The following is a 21,333-nucleotide window of genomic DNA, read 5'->3' on the forward strand; positions in this document are numbered from 1 at the left end:
AAAACAGAAATAATATTCTTAATCCAATATTAATGCTTTTACAAACTGTAGAATAAGGAATATATAATAATTAATGCCTGATAAAGTGTATTTAGGCAGAACACTTAAGTATCAGTCACCTGAATTTTAGAGGCTCATGCATGTGGCTCACCTACTATTCGTTACTTCAGATAACATTGAGCATCAAGAATGCCATATGTTGCAGCAGTCATAGAAATAAGTTAAAGAGCCAATCTAGAAATGTTGCTTTCTTGTCAATTGTAGCACATCAAATGAAGAGTTGCTAATGCCATGCAAATTATATTCCAGGTAATATGCATCCCGGGTGAACTGAGAGCTGTAGAGATGCATGGTGTAATTAATGATGCTGGTAAAATCTCACTACAATGAAACGCTGAAACTTTTTTTTTTAACTTTCACAGATAGTACTACAAAGGGAGCCCCGGCAAATTCCAATGAACCACAGGTGGCTTTATGGCATTTACAGTCTGTTTACTGTTATGGGAATGGAATATTAGGTTTTAACTTTTCTTACGAAATGGAAGAGGGTGAGATTGTTGGGTGTGGGGCTACAAAAAGTGACATTATTACATTTAAAAAAAATGGAATTGGAAATTTTAATGCATTAGGTTTGGAAATAAAAAGTGTGTTATTACTTTGAAGCACACAGAGGAAAATATTTTTTTCTTTAGGAACATAAATACATTATTACATTGGGAGTTTACAAAGAAGGTATTAGATAATTGTTATTGTTATTATTATTATTATTTTTTTTTTTTTTTTACTTCATGGTGCTCTATATGAAAAGGAGTTACATACAAGATACAAATATAAATTACTGTGTGCATACTAACAATGCCCAACTGGTACAGAGGAGAGAGGGCCCTGCCCTTGATGACTTATACAGTTATATGAAAAAGTTTGGGTACCCCTATTAATCTTAAGCTTAATGTTTTATAAAAATTGTTTTTTGCAGCAGCTTTTTCAGTTTCATATATCTAATAACTGTTGGACACAGTAATGTTTCTGCCTTGAAATGAGGTTTATTGTACTAACAGAAAATGTGCAATCTGCATTCAAACAAAATTTGACAGGTGCATAAGTATGGGTACCCTTATCATTTTCTTGTTTTAAATACTCCTACCTACTTTTTACTGACTCACTAAAGCACTTTTTTTTGTTTTCTAACCTCATTGAGCTTTGAACTTCATAGCCAGGTGTATGCAATCATGAGAAAAGCTACTTAAAGTGGCCGCTTGCAAGTTGTTCTCCTGTTTGAATCTCCTCTGAAGAGTGGTATCATGGGCTCCTCAAAACAACTGTCTAATGATCTGAAAACAAAGATTATTCAACATAGTTGTTCAGGGGAAGGATACAAAAAGCTGTCTCAGAGATTTAACCTGTCAATTTCCACTGTGAGGAACATAGTAAGGAAATGGAAGAACACAGGTACAGTTCTTGTTAAGGCCAGAAGTGGCAGGCCAAGAAAAATATCAGAAAGTCAGAGAAGAAGAATGGTGTGATCAGTCAAGAACAATCCTTAGACCACCTCCAGAGAGCTGCAGCATCAACTTGCTGCAGATGGTGTCACTGTGCATCGGTCAACTATACAACACACTTTGCACAAGGAGAAGCTGTATGGGAGAGTGATGCGAAAGAAGCCGTTCCTGCAAGCACGCCACAAACAGAGTCGGCTGAGATATGCAAAAGCACATTTGGAGAAGCCAATTTCTTTTTGGAAGAAGGTCCTGTGGACTGATAAAACCAAGATTGAGTTGTTTGGTCATACAAAAAGGCATTATGCATGGCAGCCAAAAAACACAGCATTCCAAGAAAATCACTTGCTACCCACAGTAAAATTTGGTGGAGTTTCCATCATGCTTTGGGGCTGTGTGGCCAATGCCGGCATCGGGAATCTTGTTTAAGTTGAGGGATGCATGGATTCCTCTCAGTATCAGCAGATTCTTGACAGTAATGTTCATGAATCAGTGACAAAGTTGAAGTTACGGAGGGGGTGGATCTTTCTGTAAGACAATGACCCAAAACACCGCTCCAAATCTACTCAGGCATTCATGCAGAGGAACAATTACACTGTTCTGGAATGGCCATCCCAGTCCCCAGACCTGAATATCATTGAACATCTGTGGGATCATTGGAAGAGGGCTGTCCATGCTCGGCGACCATCAAACTTAAGTGAACTGGAATTGTTTTGTAAAGAGGAATGGTCAAAAATATCTTCATCCAGGATCCAGGAACTCATTAAAAGCTACAGGAAGCGACTAGAGGCTGTTATTTTTGCAAAAGGAGGATCTACTAAATATTAATGTCACTTTTCTGGTGGGGTGCCAATACTTATGCACCTGTCAAATTTTGTTTGAATGCAGATTGCACATTTTCTGCTAGTACAATAAACCTCATTTCAAGGCAGAAAGATTACTGTGTCCCACAGTTATTAGATATATGAAACTGAAATAGCTGTTGCAAAGAAAACATTTTTTATAAAACATTAAGCTTAAGATTAATAGGGGTGCCCAAACTTTTTCATATAACTGTATTCTGCAGCAATGTAATTTTGTGGAAAACAATAGAGATAATTACATTTAGGGTACAGCCTGGGCATCATTACTAAAAGCGTAGTATTACTGTGGTGGCTGCAAAAGAGAGAATCATTACTGTATTGCGACACTATTATTAGTGGGCCAAAAAGAAGATGCTATTTCTGAATTTACTTTTAATGTGCAGGGTATATAAAAGAAGGACCATTACTTTATGTCTCAAAAAATGAAAATTATTAGGGTATCACTAAGGCTCAGTGCCTACTGGATTTATACATTTAAAATAAAGTATTTACTGCTGTAAGGTAGGCAGCTCATCCAGCAAAAGCACTCATCCCCTGCATGAGCACCCGCCAGAGCGGTATACAGGCTTAAAAAGATGTATTTTAGATCATACTTCAGTCTGTGGCTTTCTTTTGAGCCTGTAAACCAATCTGTGTATGTGTGCTCATGTGGCGGCTGTATAGGTGGTTATGCAGGCAGTGTGCCCGATGAACTGTGTCTTCAAAGTGATTTTTTATGCAATTGATTGAAATCACAGAAACCATACCCCTACCAATAATCAGCATTCGTGGAAGGGTGCAATATACAGGGTGAGCAATTTATATGGATACACCTAAATAAAATGGGAATGGTTGGCGATAGCAACTTCCTGTTTGTGGCATGTTAGTATATGGGAGGGGAAACTTTCCAAGATGGGTGGTGACCATGCGGCCATTTTGAAGTCGGTCATTTGGGATCCAACTTTAGTTTTTCCAATAGGAAAAGGGTCATGTGACACATCAAACATCATCAGGAGACCTTGGTGGCCATTCATCTGGCCCATGTTGGAATGCTCAGACGTGACACCCATAATAGTAGTAGTAGGAAACTTTATGTTAAAGTATGAATCAATTCAAGTAAATACCATTAACCAAATATCACTATCTTGCGGACAAAAGACACTATTCAAGCAAAATCCTGCTTACCTATTCTGCCATTAAGAGTGTGTCTGGAGCAGACCCGACATACATTTCACATGGGCTTCCTCGGGGGGCTGCAGCAGCCAGATTGAATCAGTATGATTGTCTGCCAGTTAAAAGTTTATCTATTCTGGTTCAGTTATTTGAGTATGTTTACTCCTTTGCTTGTTTGTACTTCTGCTGCTCTGACCACACTTTTTCCATTTGATTTTGTACCTTTATTGCTCCCCTGGTTCTGATCTGGCTACATGACTACTCATGCCAACCTGTACCATCATCCAGCAGTTGACTCCATGGTCCCAATCCAGGGCCCCTTGTGTAAGGTTAGATCCCTGTACAAAGGATTAAAGTGTGAAGGCAAGAGTAACCTCTGAGATCTGGTAAATGGAGTGGCTTACACTAAGTCTGTCCATGGTAGCCATTTTTAGAGCTGTTAGGTGACCACTCACAGATTGTAATAACACCTTAATGGTGAGAAACAGGCGGATATTTATCCATTATACATTACCATCAGGGAGGCAGCTGATTAACTCCAAATTTGTTCTGTAGTAGGACATTGATCCTAAACATACAGCCAACAACTATGTTAAGCGAAAAGTGTAAGAAGGAGCTCTGAATGCAATGATATAGCCCGAACAGACCCCGATTCTCAACATCTCTGAGTCTTTGTAGGATCACAAGAAGAGATAGAAGGATTTGCAGAAGCCTGCAGCCACAGAATATATGCAGTTAATTCTTAAAGATGTTTGGAACAACCTCCATGCCGAGTTCCTACAGAAACTGTTTGTTTGTGTACCTGGATACCTGGAAGAAGTAGTGTTACTTTGATGCTGTCTTGAAGACAAAGGGTGTTCACACTAAATATTGGGTTGATTATTATCTTGCTTACTGTCTTTTTTTTTGTTAGTTGATAAAAATAAACTACATTGTATTAACACTTCTATTTTTCAAAGCAGTCTTTCTTTGCAGCATTTTTTCAGCACCTGCCTAAAACTTTTGCTCTGCGAAAACATTATACATATAAACAGTACTGGGCAAAAGTTTTAGGCAGGTGTGGGAAATGCTACAGAAAACTATGACTGTTTTCACATAAATAAAAAACAACTGATTTGGAAAATACAGCAGTGCATTCTCACGAGAAAATGCTGTGTATGGCACATTCACTAACAAACTACAAAATAGAACACAAACTGAAACAGCAAAAATGGATAATTTTTAGAAAGGAATGGAAAAACATTTTCAGAATAATCCTCTGTTGAATAAAAAATGATTGTATTTTGATACATTTCATAAGCTATTGTGCTAAATAGAGTTGAGCGACTTTTACTTTTTTCGGATCGAGTCGGGTTTCGCGAAACCCAACTGTCAAAAGTCGGGTCGGGTGAAATCGGCCGATTATTGCGAAAAGTTGGGGGCTGACTGAAACACGAAACCCAATGCAAGTCAATGGGGAATCAAAGTCGGCAGTGAGTGGATGATAGGAGAACACCTAAAGTGCCAATTTTAATGCCAAAAACATCAATTCTTATTACTTAAGCTTGTCAATCTTAATTTACTTTATAATAATAGTTAGGCATTGAAAACTGGGGGTCATTTGGCTAAAGTTATGGGGGGGAAGGGCTGGCTCAAGATTTTCGTGGGCCCAGGAAACACGGAATACGTCACGGTGGTGGAGCAAGGAGAGTAAGTATTTCAACTTTGCAAGTGCTGTGATCCAGAGCAAGCATGGGGGGCCCAATCGTTGGCACTGGCACAGGGCCCCTCATAGTACGGCGGTGTGTTTGACGGCAGGTGACGCCTCCCACTGGCAGAGACACTTTGGCGTACTATGGGGGGCCCTGTGCCAGTGACGTCGCCAACGAGTATGCCCCCCCACCTGATGAAGGAACCTGCACTTTCATCTGCACCTTCCTCTTTGTCCCCATGTAAGGTGGTATAGTATGCGGGAAGGGGATCCTGACTTTCAGCAGGGTCAGATTCTGGCTGTGTAGAGTGCAAGGGGAATGTAGTGGTCTGGGTCAATGTACCAGCAGAATCATCTAGCAGTGGCTGGGCAATGGGCAGGATGAGGAGGAAACACATATATAGGCCCAAATAATAAAGTAGGCTAAATGCAGTTAAAAATTGGTAACAGGACTAAACAGGCGGCATTGCTTTGTTCAGTGGAGGACAACTGTAATGAGTGCCAGACACAGTTAGTAGGCCCCAAAAATAAAGTAGGATAAATGCATTTCAAAATTAGTAACAGGACTAAACAGGCGGCATTGCTTTGTTCAGTGGAGAACAACTGTAATAAGTGGCAGACACAGTTAGTAGGCCCAAATAATAAAGTAGGCTAAATGCAGTTCAAAATAGGTAACAGGACTAAACAGGTGGCATAGCTAGGTACAGGGGTGGGCTCCTCTGCTGAGTGACAGACAGTGGTATTAGGCACAAAGTATTAACTGGTCTAAATGGAGGCCAGGGCCCCTGTATATTAAAACTATCATCTATCATTTTAACAAATTTGTATTGGCAGTGCCATTGAAGGATTTAACAGCACAGACTACACAGTGGTGGAGCAGTGAGAGGTAAGTATTGCAAGTGGTAGAGCACTGTTCGAGCTGGGGGTAACACTCTCTCATGGGTGGCAGTACTGGCACAGGGCCCCTCATATTACGATGGTGTGTCTGATGTTGGTTGTGCACCACCACCGTCAGAGACACTTCATTGTACTATGAGGGACCCTATGCCAGTGTCGTCGCCGAAGAGTGGGCACACCCACCTGTCCAGGCAATCGGCACTCACATGGGTGCTTGCGCCAGGTGGTGACCACGGCCCTGTGGGGGGAGTCAGCCCATTTAGGGAGGTATAAAAATGGCCTATGGTGGACATTCAGCAGCTGCAAATGGAGGAATTGGAGAAGTCAGTAAGAGGAGGCCAAAAGCAAGACATTTTTCAGGCAAGCTATGTGTCAGCAGGGGAAGGTGGGGCAAAATAATTTGAAATCCATGATTGGTTCATTTTAATGAAGGTTAGATCTTCCGGCTTTAAAAGCTGTTTTCCTACTCCCAGATAAGGGAGCCTTCAAGGCCTTGTGTAGCCGGACGATGACGCTGGCTCAACACCTCCAGCCTTAGGTGCTATTGTGCTGTTGCCACTACCACCAGATGCACCACCATCACCACCATCAGTACCAGCTGGCAACCACCGGCCATGGGCTCTTCCACCAGACTTCCTCATTTTTTTTAAATCTAACCAAAATAACAACCGTTATATTGTACTGTAAAACAAGGTAGAAGGTGTATATAAACTTGTTGAGAATTTAAAGCTCCCTGTTTTTTGGGAGACTGAACCAAAATTCAGGCCCTGTGCATAAAACAACACCATGTGAGTGGCAGAAAGTGGCTGGCTGATATATGACAAACTGACAGGACTGAAGTATATCCCCTTTGTGAGAATTAGAATCTCCTTTTTTTGGGGGGGAGACTGAACCAAAACTCAGGCCCAGTGTATATAACAACGCAATCTAAGTGGCAGAAAGTGGCTGGCTGACATACAACAAACTAACAGGACTGCAGTATATCCACTTTGTGAGAATTTGCATCTCACTTTTTTTGGGGGGGAGACTGAACCAAAACTCAGGCCCAGTGTATATAACAACGCAATCTAAGTGGCAGAAAGTGGCTGGCTGACATACAACAAACTAACAGGACTGCAGTATATCCACTTTGTGAGAATTTGAATCTCACTTTTTTGGGGGAGACTGAACCAAAACTCAGGCCCAGTGTATAAAACAACACAATGTAAGTGGCAGAAAGTGGCTGGAAGATATATGAAAAAATACAATGACTGTAGTACAATTTCAATCTCCCTACAATGATATCAGGAAAAGTATGGCAGCAATAAAAAGGACTGCTGCACACAAAAGTGTGGACAAATAAACAAGATAACTGTGCAGAAAGGAGCAACAGGATTTTTGCTTTTAAAAAAGCAGTTGGTTTGCACAGCAGCGTGCAAACAGCAATGCAGCTATCAGAGAGCCTTATAAGGCAGCCTAATAAGCTACAGAGCTGATGCACAAAAATATAGCCTCCATTGTCCCTGCAAAAAAAATGGTGGTGTTGGACAGTGGAAATCGCTACAGCACAAGCAGTTTGGGGGTTAATCTTCCCTCCCTAACTATATCCCTTCTTCTGATGAAGCTGCAGCAACCTCTCCCTATGCTAAGATCGGCAGAAGTAAGATGGCGGCCGGCGTGCACGCCCCTTTATAGCCCCTGTGATGCCGCAGAAAGCAAGCCAATCACTGTCATGCCCTTCTCTAAGATGGTGGGGACCGAGACCTATGTCATTACGCTGCCCACACTGTGCTTCCTCCTTCATTGGCTGAAAAATGGCGCTGAAAGCGTCATATGAAATGCGACTTTTGCATGCAGATCGCCGACCTCATGGCCGATTCCACACTAGGATCGGGTAGGGTTTTATGAAACCCAACTTTGCAGAAAGTCGGCGATCTTTGAATTTGTCTGATCCGTTTAGCTCAACCCTAGTGCTAAATGTAAGGAGAAGAACTCAGCTAGGTGTGCTTCCTCTGTGACGGATCAGGAATAGTGTTGAGCTATACCTTCTGATATTTGAAAGTATCGGTATCGGATGGTATCGGCCGATATCCAAAAAATATCGGATATCGCCGACAGCGATACCCGATACCAATGCAAGTCAATGGGACACAAATATCGGAAGGTATCCTGGATGGTTCCCAGGGTCTGAAGGAGAGGAAGCTCTCCTTCAGGCCCTGGGATCCATTTTAATGTAAAAAATAAAGAATAAAAATAAAAAATATGGATATAGTCACCCCTCCGAAGGACCCTGGCTGTCACCGTTGCAAGCGTCCGCCTCCGTCCCTAAGAATGCAGAGAGTGAAGGACCTTCGATGACGTCGCAGTCACCTCACCGCTCACCTGACCGCTCACCTGACCGCGATGTCATCAAAGGTCTTTCACTCACTGCATTCTCAGGAACGGAGGCGGACGCTTGCAGCGGTGACAGCCAGGGTTCGTCGGAGGGGTGAGTATATCCATATTTTTTATTTTTATTCTTTGTTTTTTACATGAATATGGATCCCAGGGCCTGAAGGAGAGTTTCCTCTCCTCCAGACCCTAGGAACCATATTTACCGCACACGCCAATTCCGATTTCCACTATCACAAAAATATCGGAACTCTGTATCGGAATTCCGATACAGCAAATATCAGCCGATACCCGATACTTGCAGTATCGGAATGCTCAACACTAGTCAGGAACCATTGGGGCTGTCACCTTTGTTGCAGGGGGGAAAGCTTAAGGCTCTGGACTGTTCCCAGCAGTTGAGAAAAGGGGGCGTGGCTAAGCTGAGGGAATTGCAGCGTGCGAGTAATCTGACAGTTGCGGTGGGTACGTGCAGTGCGCAACAGGTCAGTTAAGGTGCCCTTAACACAGAGCATCATGAGAGATCAGGACTAAGACTTGAAATCCAGAGCCAGGCACTGATATCGCTGACACTGCTAAACCGTTGTCACCGCTGACATTAAGACAAAGGGCCCGTGTGTGGGACATATTCTCACACCCCTGCAGATCGGAGAGTCGTACCACCCATTGTGAACTTTATCCTGTTAAGCTTCTAATCAGACCCCACATAGGAGAAACCACCGTGCAGGACATAGACATTGCCTTGTGTTCCTTCTCCTTCCAGACCTAAAGTCGGCATCAGGACCACAAGGAAACATCACCCACAACAGGTCCCAAGACGCCACTGAGGACTGCGTCGGATTGATGAGTCTATTTCCTCAGAACGTATTGTCTCAATTACTTGTTTTACCACCATGTTCCAATTTGCAGTAATTTGTATTCAGAAAATTTCCCTGTACTTCTCCCTGCGTGGAGTATCCCCTGTAGAATTAAATTCCCTGATAACCTTTGCTCTGACTACGTTCCGTTATTGCATCCTGCATCCCTGCTGTCTCCTTACACTTGGTGTAGTTGGCAGGATGCAGTCTACACGTACGGACATGACAGACCAAGCATCTGGGGAGGGCCCTAGGTCCAGTATCTCTCTGAGGGCAATGATAAACAATCTTTCAAAATTTAATGGGAATAACACCATGTTATGGAGCTGGACTGAACTCATAAAAGGAATGATGAGAATGCACCATATGGTCCCTCCCTTGCAGGCAGAGTTCGCCGTGATGGCTTTAGAGGGGGTGGCGAGGGATTCAGTTATGTTGCGGCCTTTCTGGGAAGGGGATACCCTTGACAAAGTGTTGCAAATACTGGAGGAGACTCATTGGGACCACACAGATGTAGGGGAATTGCGCAAGTGGCTCTTTAGTAGGGTTTGCAAGAATTCACACTGCCATAGTCAGAAAAGACGGTTTGGGAGTAGGACTGACTGACGTGGTGTTATGAGACCAGTTAGTGACTGGGATGAGAGATGCGCTGATAAAACAGGCCCTGCGGGAATGCTTCCGAGCAAAGTGCTATCAGAAGCAGGAAATTCAGTGGGGAGAACGTCAGAAGAGAGCGTTCCTAGCCTTGAAAATGGCTTTGACAGAAGCCCTGGTCCTGGCCTACGCTGACTTTTCTCAACCTTTCATTCTCCATACGGATCGGAGCTTACATGGGCTCGGAGCCATATTGTCACAGGTCCAAGATGGGAAAGAGTGATTACCTATGCGAGTCATTTCCTCCAAGACTCTGAACGGAATCCAGACAACTACAGCTCATTTAAACTACTGTAGAATTTTTGGCACTAGTATGGGCCATGACAGAGAAGTTTGCAGAATACCTATCTGGGTCTGAGGTTCTTGTGCACACTGACAACAATCCACTGGCTCAACTGGAGAACGCAAAGTTAGGGACCCTGGAACAGCGTGGGTGGCTAGAATTTCCAAATACCGGTACAAAATAGTCTGCAAATGGGGGCTGAAAATACCCATGCAGATGCGTTATCCAGGGTTCCACATAAGCAGCCCAGTCCTAACCGACATGAAGAGCTGGAGGCTGATGAGGTTCCTAAGTTCCGAGGATCTGTCAGGACATTGGCAGATGCGTGGGAACAGGCTCAGACAGAACCTCAGGAACATATGCTGCGACAGCCCCGTGATGAGTGAGTACAGATCCAGCCGGAACATGGAGAGCTCAGCCGAATTCTGCAGTGGGTGGCCCTCAAATAACTGCCCAGCCGGGAGGAGAGAGAGACCCTGTCCCCGGGATAAAACAAATTCTATGTCAATTTGGAGAGGCTCCACTTGAGAGACGGATTGCTGTATAGAAAGGTCCAGCTGCAATAGGCCCTGTCTGTTACTTGGCAAGTAGTGATTCCTGAGATGCTGTTACATCAAGTGGCCACAGAGGCACATGAAGAAGGGGCCCACTTAAGTCAGGAAAAGACCTTTCAGTGGCTGCAGAGACTGGTGTACCATCCATTGCTAAAAATGATGGTGGAAGAAGTGTGTTGGCTCTGTAGGAACTGCAAGCTGTCCAAACCTCTGGAACAGAGGGCCCCCACACAAACTATCATGACCTCTTCCACGCTAGAATTATTTTAGATTGACTATCTGACAATAGGCCCAGCCTATCAAGGGGTCGAACATTGTTTAGTTATGGTGGATCACTTCACTAAATTCGCTGTCGTGACACCAACTCGGGACCAAACTGCCAAATCTGCAGCTCATGCTATCTGTAAAAATTTCATCCAGGTGTATGGTTGCCCAAAGAGAATTCACTCAGACCAAGGTCTCCTGCTTCTTGGGGCGAGTCATGGAAGAGCTACACCATTTGTATGGAATTGAGAAATGTTGTACAACGCCTTACCACCCTCAGGGTAATGGAGCATGTGAACGGTTCAATCGAACCCTTATTGAAATGTTGAGGACATTGGAAGAGGACTGTAAGGCCCATTTGCCAGAATTTGTAACAGAGCTGGTGTGGGTGTACAACAATCGGGTACATTGCACCACAGGATACACTCCCTATACTCTGCTTTTCAGCAGGCCAGGAAAAGAGATTACTGAGCTGGAGCTGGACCCAGAGGAGGATTACCCACAGACAGGGTGTCCACCTGGGTCCGAAAGCATCATCATTGGTTGCATACACTACATCATCTGATACAGACCCTGTTCCGAGAGTTGGAGCATCCAGAGACTGCTCCTCTACAAGGGACAGTTCTACAGGCCCAAGACCGGGTATTGGTCAGAGAGAAACGTCCTCGAGACAAGTTAGATCATCGATGGGAAAAAACACTGTATCGTGTGCAGCAACGAGTCAATTCTGAAGGGCCTGTCTATGAATTTCAGCCCGAAGGGGCCGAAGAAGCTCCTACTCATGTTGTGCACGGAAACAAGTTACACCCTTGTGTGTCTAGAGACCCTGCTTGAACTGAGAAAGAACAATATGATGCCCCTGAGAATCTTCAATCAGTCACTAGTGATAGTGAAGAGGAGGAATGCCCTGAACCACCACAGGCAGAACAGGAAGGAGAACAGAAACCTGAGGTCCTTGAGACTTCGGCAACTCCTGAAATGGCTGTTTTTTCCAGAATTGAGCATGTCTCCGCCTTCGTTGACCCAGCCTGATTCAACTACTAAAGTAGAACCAACTGATATTTCCAGTTTACGGCATTCTGAACGTTCAACAGCATTCCCCCAAACGATTTCATCAGGACCGTTTTGTTTGGCAGCAAGTTGTTCGAAACTTGGAAGAATGTCAACGCATACTACAAGAACTCTTGCCTGTGGAATGGCGAGCACAAAGATAGAGGGAATGTAAGGAGAAGAATCCAGCTAGGCTTGCTTCCTCTGTGACAGGTCCGGAATCGTTGGGGCTGTTACCTATGTTGCAGGAGGGAAAGCTTGAGGCCCTGGACTGTTCCTGGCAGTTGAGAAAAGGGGCATGGCTAAGCTGAGGGAATTGAAATGTGCGAGTAATCTGACAGTTACGGCGGGTATGTGCAGTGCGCAAGAGATCAGTGTAGGTGATAAATGGAGACTGTCGTCAGAGCCATGTACGATATCGCTGACACCACTGACACCATTGACACCGCTGACAATGAGACAAAGGGCCCATGAATGGGGCATAGCCTCGTGTCCATGCAGACTGAAGAGTCTTACCACCCCTTGTGAACTTTATCCCGTTAAGCTTATAAACAGACCCCACATAGGGAAAACCGCCGTGCAGGACAGAGACATTGCCTTATGTATTCCTTCTCCTTCCGGACCCAAAGCCAGCATCAGGACCACAAGGAACCATCGCCCGCAACACGACCCAAGATGCCATCCTGTCCAGGACAACGCTGAATTTCCACAGCGTCATTGCCTTGGCGCCATCGTTTGCACCCAGGGAATACACTGAGGACTGCGTCGGATTGATAAGTCTATTTCCTCTGAACGTATTGTCTCAGTTACTTGTTTTACTGCCGTGTTCCAAGTTGCATTAATTTGTATTCAGAGAATTTCCCTCTACTTCTCCCTGCATGGATTATCCACTGTAGAATTAAATCCCCTGATAACCCCTGCTCTGACTACGTTCCGCTACCGTATTCTACGTGCCTGCTGTCTCCTTACATATGGTAGGAGCAAGCTTCATGTCAACAAGAAGCAGATTATTTTTATTCTGAATGCTTATTCACATGACTGTTGGCCTTCTTTATTATTAATGAACTTCAATTTGTCTTAATTGCATAGGAAGATAGAACCAAGAGCTTTGTATTTTTTTTTTTTTTTTTTTTTGGGGGGGGATGGAGTTAGATGAGATTTAGTGACATTATATTTTGGCAGTACATTTTCATGATTGATTTCTCAAAAGTAAAATATTTCTGCAACTGACCACTACATTCACAGTGATACTTGTGCAGAATTGGTGGTCTCTGACATCACTTTCCTTCAGACCTATCTTGTCACTAGGGGCAATGTTTTTTCTGTCTTCTCAATTTTCATTTTTAATTAATGAAGCCAAGTTGTTTATATCTATTGCTTGTCTTTCTTTAGCACACTGCTTGCATTTTTTAGTATCTCTGACTTCTTAGTGTTTCTTATGGCATTTTGAAACAGGTAAACAGTGATAAACCAAGTCTTCTTTTTTAGAGTCAGACTCTAGGCACAATAAACTGAAGTATACCAGAAAGATCTCATCAAGTTACCAGCATGGTCTGTTAAATCATTTAATGTCTATAAATGAATAAAGGTTTAATTAGCTATTATAAATCCCATGATTTATTTGTTTGCTGAGTCAAGGGAGAAATCTGGCACAACCATTGTTGATAAGAAGACCTTTAATTGAGAATCCATTAAAAACATGGAAATCTGGATGACATGTTAAAAACCCAGCAGTTAGCTGTGTTCCTCTATGACGCTAACAGGGCACAGCATGTTCTTTTCAGTGCGACTCAGTGAAGTAACTGAGTTCATTGCCATCAGCTCAGCAGTTAGCTGTGTTCCTCTGTGACGCTAACAGGGCACAGCATGTCCTTTTCAGTGCGACTCAGTGAAGTAACTGAGTTCACTTATACCACCATATAGTGCCGTCATCTTCTAGCAGCAGGTTCTCTCCTGCATGTTGGACCCCAGGCTGCAAATGCACCAATTATAACATCTATATTAGCTCAGTGTGTTCCGCCAGTCCAAACATAATACTAGTGCCAGGGTCTGGCTAGAAAATGGTGGACGATCAGCGTCTACAGCGGTACATCCAGCAGCTGGAGGATAGGTTGGTGGCTCTTGAATGCACAACCTCAGCTGTGGATGTAACCGCAGTCACTGTTCAGGCTGCTAGTGTAGCTGCAGCCAGTTTGTCCTCTGCCACCCCTGCTCTGACTTTATCCCGTCCCCCGCTACCAGACAAGTTTGCTGGTGACAGTAAGCTATGTCGGGGATCCGTGAGCCAGTTCACCATACATCTAGAGCTTCTGGCTGCACGTTTTCCTACGGAATGGGCTAAGGTGGGATTTATCATATTATTATTATTATTATTATTATTATTATTATTTATTTATATAGCACCATTGATTCCATGGTGCTTTACATGAGAAGGGGTTACATACAAGTTACAGATATCACTTACAGTAAACAAACTAACAATGACAGACTGATACAGAGGGGCGATGAGGACCCTGCCCTTGTGGGCTTACATTCTACAGGATTATGGGGGAGACAGTAGGTTGAGGGTTGCAGGAGCTCCGGTGTTGGTGAGGCGCTAGCTTTGGTAGTGATGAGGCGGCAGCGGGGTCAGAGCAGGCTGTAGGCTTTCCTGAAGAGATGGGTTTTCAGGTTCGGTCTTAAGGATCTGAATGTGGTTGATAGTCGGATGTGTTGAGCCAAAGAATTCCAGAGGATGGGGGATATTCGGGAAAAGTCTTGGAGGTGGTTGGATGAGGAGCGAATAAGTGTGGAGGAGAGGAGGAGGTCTTGGGAGGACCGGAGATCACGTGAGGGAAGATATCGGGAGATTAGTTCAGAGATATATGGAGGAGACAGGTTATGGATGGCTTTGTTTGTCAGTATTAGTAATTTGAACTGGATACGCTGAGGGAATGGGAGCCAATGAAGAGATTTGCAGAGGGGGGAAGCAGAAGAGTAGCGAGGAGAGAGAGATGAATTAGTCGGGCAGCAGACTTAAGAATGGACTGGAGAAGTGCAAGGGTGTTAGCAGGGAGGCCGCAGAAAAGGATGTTGCAGTAGTCAAGGCGGGAGATGATGAGGGCGTGCACAAGCATTTTCGTAGATTGACGGTTGAGGAAAGGATGAATTCTGGAGATATTTTTGAGCTGGAGGCGACAGGAGGTGGAAAGAGCTTGGATGTGCGGTTTGAAGGACAGGGAAGAGTCGAAGGTTACTCCGAGCAGTGGACTTCCGGTACGGGGGAAAGCATGATGTCATTGATTGTGATAGATAGGTCAGGTAAGGAAGATCTATGGGACGGAGGAAAGATGATGAGTTCAGATTTGTCCACATTGAGTTTGAGGAAGCGAGAGGAGAAGAAGGAGGATATGGCTGATAGGCACTCTGGGATTCTATACAGCAGAGCGGTGACGTCTGAGCCAGAGAGGTAGATCTGAGTGTCATCAGCATAGAGGTGGTACTGGAATCCATGGGACTTTATGAGTTGTCCCAAGCAAAGTGTATAGATGGAGAAGAGTAGGGGTCCTAGAACAGAGCCTTGGGGGACTCCAAAAGAGAGAGGGTGGGATGAGGAGGTAGTGTGGGAGTGGGAGACACTGAATGAGCAGTTGGAAAGGTACAAGGAGATCCAGGATAGGGCGAGGTCTTTGATGCCAAAGGAGGAGAGGATCTGTAGTAAGAGGCAGTGGTCAACCGTGTCGAAAGCAGAGGACAGGTCTAGAAGGAGGAGTACAGAGTATTGTCCATTAGCTTTCGCGGTAAGTAGGTCGTTAATGATTTTGGTCAGGGCTGTCTCAATTGAGTGATGGGGCGAAAACCAGATTGTAGATTGTCAAAGAGCAAGTTAGATGAGAGGTCCCTTCATATCCATTTTGTTGGGCAGGGCGTTGGAATGGGCTTGGCCACTGTGGGAGCATGATGATCGTGTGGTTCAGAGTGCTCCTCGCTTCCTGGACACTTTGAAACAGGTCTTTTTAGGATCTCCTGTCACCCACGATATGGCGCTCCAACTGTTGGCAATTACACAGGGTTCGTTCATGGTCAGCCAGTTTGCCTTCCGATTCCGGACTCTGGCATCAGAGCTGAACTGGCTGGATAAAGTCCTTATTCTGGTGTTCTGGAAAGGACTGGCAGACCATGTGAAGGACGCCTTGGCCATCAGGGAGATTCCTGCCACTCTGGAGGAGCTCATTACAATCCCTACCTGCATCGACCTCCATTTTAATGAGCGGAGGTTAGAGCAGACCCAGTGTAGGCAGAGGTTCTGGTTGGCTCCTACCTGCGCCAGCCCTCTGGAATCTCCTGTTTAAGCATCCAATGTCCCAGGCCGCTCGAGTACCCGTGGTTTGTAATATTTACCAACAGTTAGGACATAATGTCAATAAATGTCCTCAGTGGTCGGGAAACGATCGCGTCTAGTATCTATTGGAGGAGGTTCACTAGACACAGCGGCATTTTCCTCCAAGTTGTCCTTTAAAGGGACAATCTCTTTAGGCTCGTCCACTCTAACAGTTGAGCTTTGTGTGAATTTCATGTCCTCTGCCCTCGCTCAGCGCCATGCTATACCACTGGTGATGCTCGCCAAACCGGTGACTGTTCGAGTGGTGAATGGGTCGACACTGCCCTCACAAATCACACATTAGACCATCCCTTTCTCATTATCTATGTCCCCTTCCCATTAGGAGATTCTCTTCCTTCTTTTCATTCCTGAGGGAATAGACGAGATTCTGCTAGGAACACCTTGGCTCCGTTTCCACTCCCCACATATTGAGTGGACCACAGGGAGGATATTGGGTTGGAGTGAATCTTGTAAGGGCAGATGTGTGAGGGAGTCCATTCAGGTTTCCACTACAGAGATACCCGCAGATCTTACTTCCCTTCCAAAGTGTTATTGGTCCTATGCAGACGTGTTCTCCAAGAAGGCTGTGGAGACCCTTCTGCCTCACCGCCCATATGACTGTCCTATTGACCTCATGCCAGGAGCTGAACCTCCTCGGTGATGGGTCTATCCCCTCTCTCTCCTGGATACAGAGGCTGTGTCCCAATACATCCAAGAGAATATGGCAAGAGAGTTCATTAGGAAGTCAATGTCACCTGCAGGGGCAGAAAAAGAGTGGAGAACTAAGTCCATGCATAGATTACAGGGGTCTTAACGCCATCATCATCAAGAATAAGCACCCATTTCCCCTGATATCTGAGCTCTTCGATAGGCTACGGGGAGCAAGGGTATTTACAAAATTAGATCTGCGGGGTGCTTATAACCTGGGAGATGGGGGACGCCTGTGGATGGGGCTAATTGGGAGATGGGGGGACGCCTGTGGATGGGGCTAATTGGAAGATGGGGGGACGCCTGTGGATGGGGCTAATTGGGAGAAGGGGGGGACGCCTGTGGATGGGGCTCATTGGGAGATGGGGGAGACACCTGTGGATGGGGCTCATTGGGAGATGGGGGGGGGACGCCTGTGGATGGGGCTCATTGGGAGATGGGGGGATGCCTGTGGATGGGGCTCATTGGGAGATGGGGGGACGCCTGTGGATGGGGCTAATTGGGAGATGGGGGACGCCTGTGGATGGGGCTAATTGGGAGATGGGGGGACGCCTGTGGATGGGGCTAATTGGGAGATGGGGGGACGCCTGTGGATGGGGCTAATTGGGAGATGGGGGGACGCCTGTGGATGGGGCTAATTGGGAGATGGGGGGATGCCTGTGGATGGGGCTAATTGGGAGATGGGGGACGCCTGTGGATGGGGCTAAATGGGAGATGCTTGTGGATGGGGCTAATTGGGAGATGGGGGGGACGCCTGTGGATGGGGAGACACCTGTGGATGGGGCTCATTGGGAGATGGGGGGACGCCTGTGGATGGGGCTCATTGGGAGATGGGGGGGACGCCTGTGGATGGGGCTCATTGGGAGATGGGGGGGACGCCTGTGGATGGGGCTCATTGGGAGATTGGGGGACGTCTCTGGATGGGGCTCATTGGGAGATGGGGGGACGCCTGTGGATGGGGCTCATTGGGGGGATGCCTGTGGAAGGGCCGCTGGTTGCTTTGTCATCCTCCATTTTCCTTCCTGCTCAGTGATGGCTGCTTCCATCAGGTTTATTCTTTGTTCTTATCTATTGATTAACTTATGTGTTGATGAAAACACCTAGATTTGCAATGTTCCCCTTTTGCTGATGGGGGTCTCACCGCTGGCTGGACGGGTCACTGTTATCCCTGTTATAGGATGGTGCGGCTTCTTGGTCACCGAGAATGGAGGTGGAGTGTACCCACTGCTGCTCCATTCTTAGGCTGTGTGCACACGTTGCAGATTTTTTGCATGTTTTCGCTATAAAAACGCTATAAAACCGCAAAAATAAAGCATACATTATGCATCGCATCATTTAGAATGAATTCCGCAATTTTTGTACACATGATGCGTTTTTTCCACGAAAAAAAAACGCATCGCGGTAAAAAACACAGCATGTTCATTAATTTTGCGTTTTTTTTTTGCGGATTTCCCGCTATACAATGCATTGGGAAATGTCCGGAAAAAACGCGCAAAAACCGCAAGCAGATTTCTTGCAGAAAATTTCAGGTTTTTCTCAGGAAATTTCTGCAACAAATCCTGTAGAATGTAAACCCGCAAGGGCAGGGTCCTCTTCCCTCTGTACCAGTCTGTCATTGTTAGTTTTGTTTACTGTAAGTGATATTTTTGTTTTGATGTAACCCCTTCTCATGTACAGCACCATGGAATTAATGGTGCTATATAAATAAATAATAATAATAATAATAAATAATAATAACATGAAAGCAGAAGAAGGCATTCTGTAATGTTCTTACATCTTGTGTAGATTGTTCAAAATAGGGGAAATATATGCAATATAACGGCACATTCTTATTTAAATTCAAACTTTTATTGCCACGTGGCAGAGGACTATCACACAGTCAAAAGAAGTCCTCCTGCTTTTGCTAAGAAGAGGATCTTCTAGATCAGTGTTCCCCAAGTCCGGTCCTCAAGAGCCACCAACAGGTCATGTTTTCAGGATTTCCTGAGTATTGCACAGGTGATGGAATTATTGCCTGTGCAGGTGATGCAATTATCACCTGTGCAATACTAAGGAAATACTGCAAACATGACCTGTTGGTGGCTCTTGAGGACCGGACTTGGGGAACACTGTTCTAGATGAAAGATGCTGCTGTGAAACCATGAGACAAATGCCATATCCACCTCCCCCAGAATATGTCTGCCTGAAACAAGGCAATGAGGGAGAGAGTAGATTTTTGTGTATCTAAAAGGGGGGGGACTGTTAAGGATAATTATTTGGTTGTGAAGATATATTAAAAAATGGATAATTATAGACAAGTTGGACGCTTGGCTGAATATGTATAAGAATCTCAGACATCAAGTGTTGTTTGTACGTGCTCTAATTCATACCTGTTAGCAGGGTTATACAACACTCAAGTGGACTCTTGCACGACAATGTGTCCACTCAGCTAATGAAGAATGAGTAATGTCTAGGGGAAAAACATAATCATAAAAGCTAATGAATATTGATAAGCCCTTCCAAAAGAAGAAGGATTTGGGGGTTTAACCACAGATTTACATTGATAATTGATAATCTATAAATGGGTGTGCCTTCCCATCAATAAACAGACTTGCTACTAGTGACTGTGTCGTCAATCACGAGTTTTTTTTCTCCGTGCACATAAAATATCTCTAAGAGATACAATTTGGCCACAGACAATTAAGAAGATTCACACCCTTTTGTGACCCTTCAACAACACCGTGGGTAAGAAGTGCACTTGCCACTAATTTGGCAAATTTTTATACATTGTCCTCTGTTATATGTACACACAAGAACATTTATATGTGACAACAATATTTTCAATGTTTCCTATTTGATTCCTGGTACTTATTGACCAGACCATTACAATATGAATAAGATCAAACCATGCTTTACCAATGTGTGTTTTGGGATATTGATTTTCCTCCTCACTTTTTTCCTCTTTAATAAAAACTATATTATATATGTATCATACCTTTTAAGTATGTTTCAATAAAAATTCTCTTAAATATTTTTCTATTTGTTTGTGGCTACAGCAATGGTGTATTTGGGTCTAAAAATTTTATAGGAGAAGGGATGAGCGAACCCATGGAAGTTTGGGTTTGGTGAGTTCGGTACAACTTGAGAAAAAGTTTGTTTCGGGAACAAGAACTTGACCTCGAACCTGAACCCTACAGGTGCTTCTCACAAAATTAGAATATCATCAAAAAGTTAATTTATTTCAGTTCTTCAATACAAAAAATAAAACTCAAATATTAAACAGAGTCATCACAAAGAGAGTGATCTATTTCAAGTGTTTATTTATGTTGTTGTGGATGATTATGGCTTACAGCCAATGAAAACCCGAAAGCAATTATCTCAGTAAATTAGAATAATTAACAAAAAACACCCTCAAAGGCTTCCTAAGTATTTAAAAAGGTCAATTTGTCTGTTTCATTAGGATCCACAATAATGGGGAAGACTACTGACTTGACAGATGTCCAGAAGGCAATCATTGACACACTCCACAAGGAGAGTGAGCCGCTTTTCACAGTGTGCTGTATTCAGACATACTAATGGAAAGTTGAGTGGAAGGAAACATTTTGGTAGATAAAGGTGCACAAACAGCCAGTATAACTGCAGCCTTGAAAGGATTATTAACAAAAGGCAATTGAAAAATGTGGGCAATATTCGCAAGGAATGGACTGCTGCTGGAGTCATTGCTTCAAGAGCAACAAGTGTCATATTCCTTATGTAAAGTCACTCATGACCAACAGACAACACCAGAAGCATCTTACCTGGGCCAAGGAAAAAAATAATTGGACTGTTGTTCAGTGGTCCAAGATGTTGTTCTCAGATGAAAGTAAATTTTGTATTTCATTTGGAAATCAAGGTCCCAGAGTCTGTAAGAAGAATGGGCATAGAAAGAAAAAAAAAAAAAAAATGAAGAGACTGGATCAAGGGTAAATATAGCCATAAAAACAATAAATTTATTAATTAACAACAGGATAAAATCAGCTTAACATAACACCAATAACAAAGTGAGAAGCAGTCACATAAGCGGAGTCGCTACAGAGCCAGAGACTGAGATAACCTCCCCCCAATACAAGTATCTGCCAATCAAGGCACGGCTAGTTAAACTATAAATGCACGGCATACG

The sequence above is a fragment of the Ranitomeya imitator genome, chromosome 1, assembly GCF_032444005.1.
Source record: "Ranitomeya imitator isolate aRanImi1 chromosome 1, aRanImi1.pri, whole genome shotgun sequence".
NCBI classification, from domain to species: Eukaryota; Metazoa; Chordata; class Amphibia; order Anura; family Dendrobatidae; genus Ranitomeya; species Ranitomeya imitator.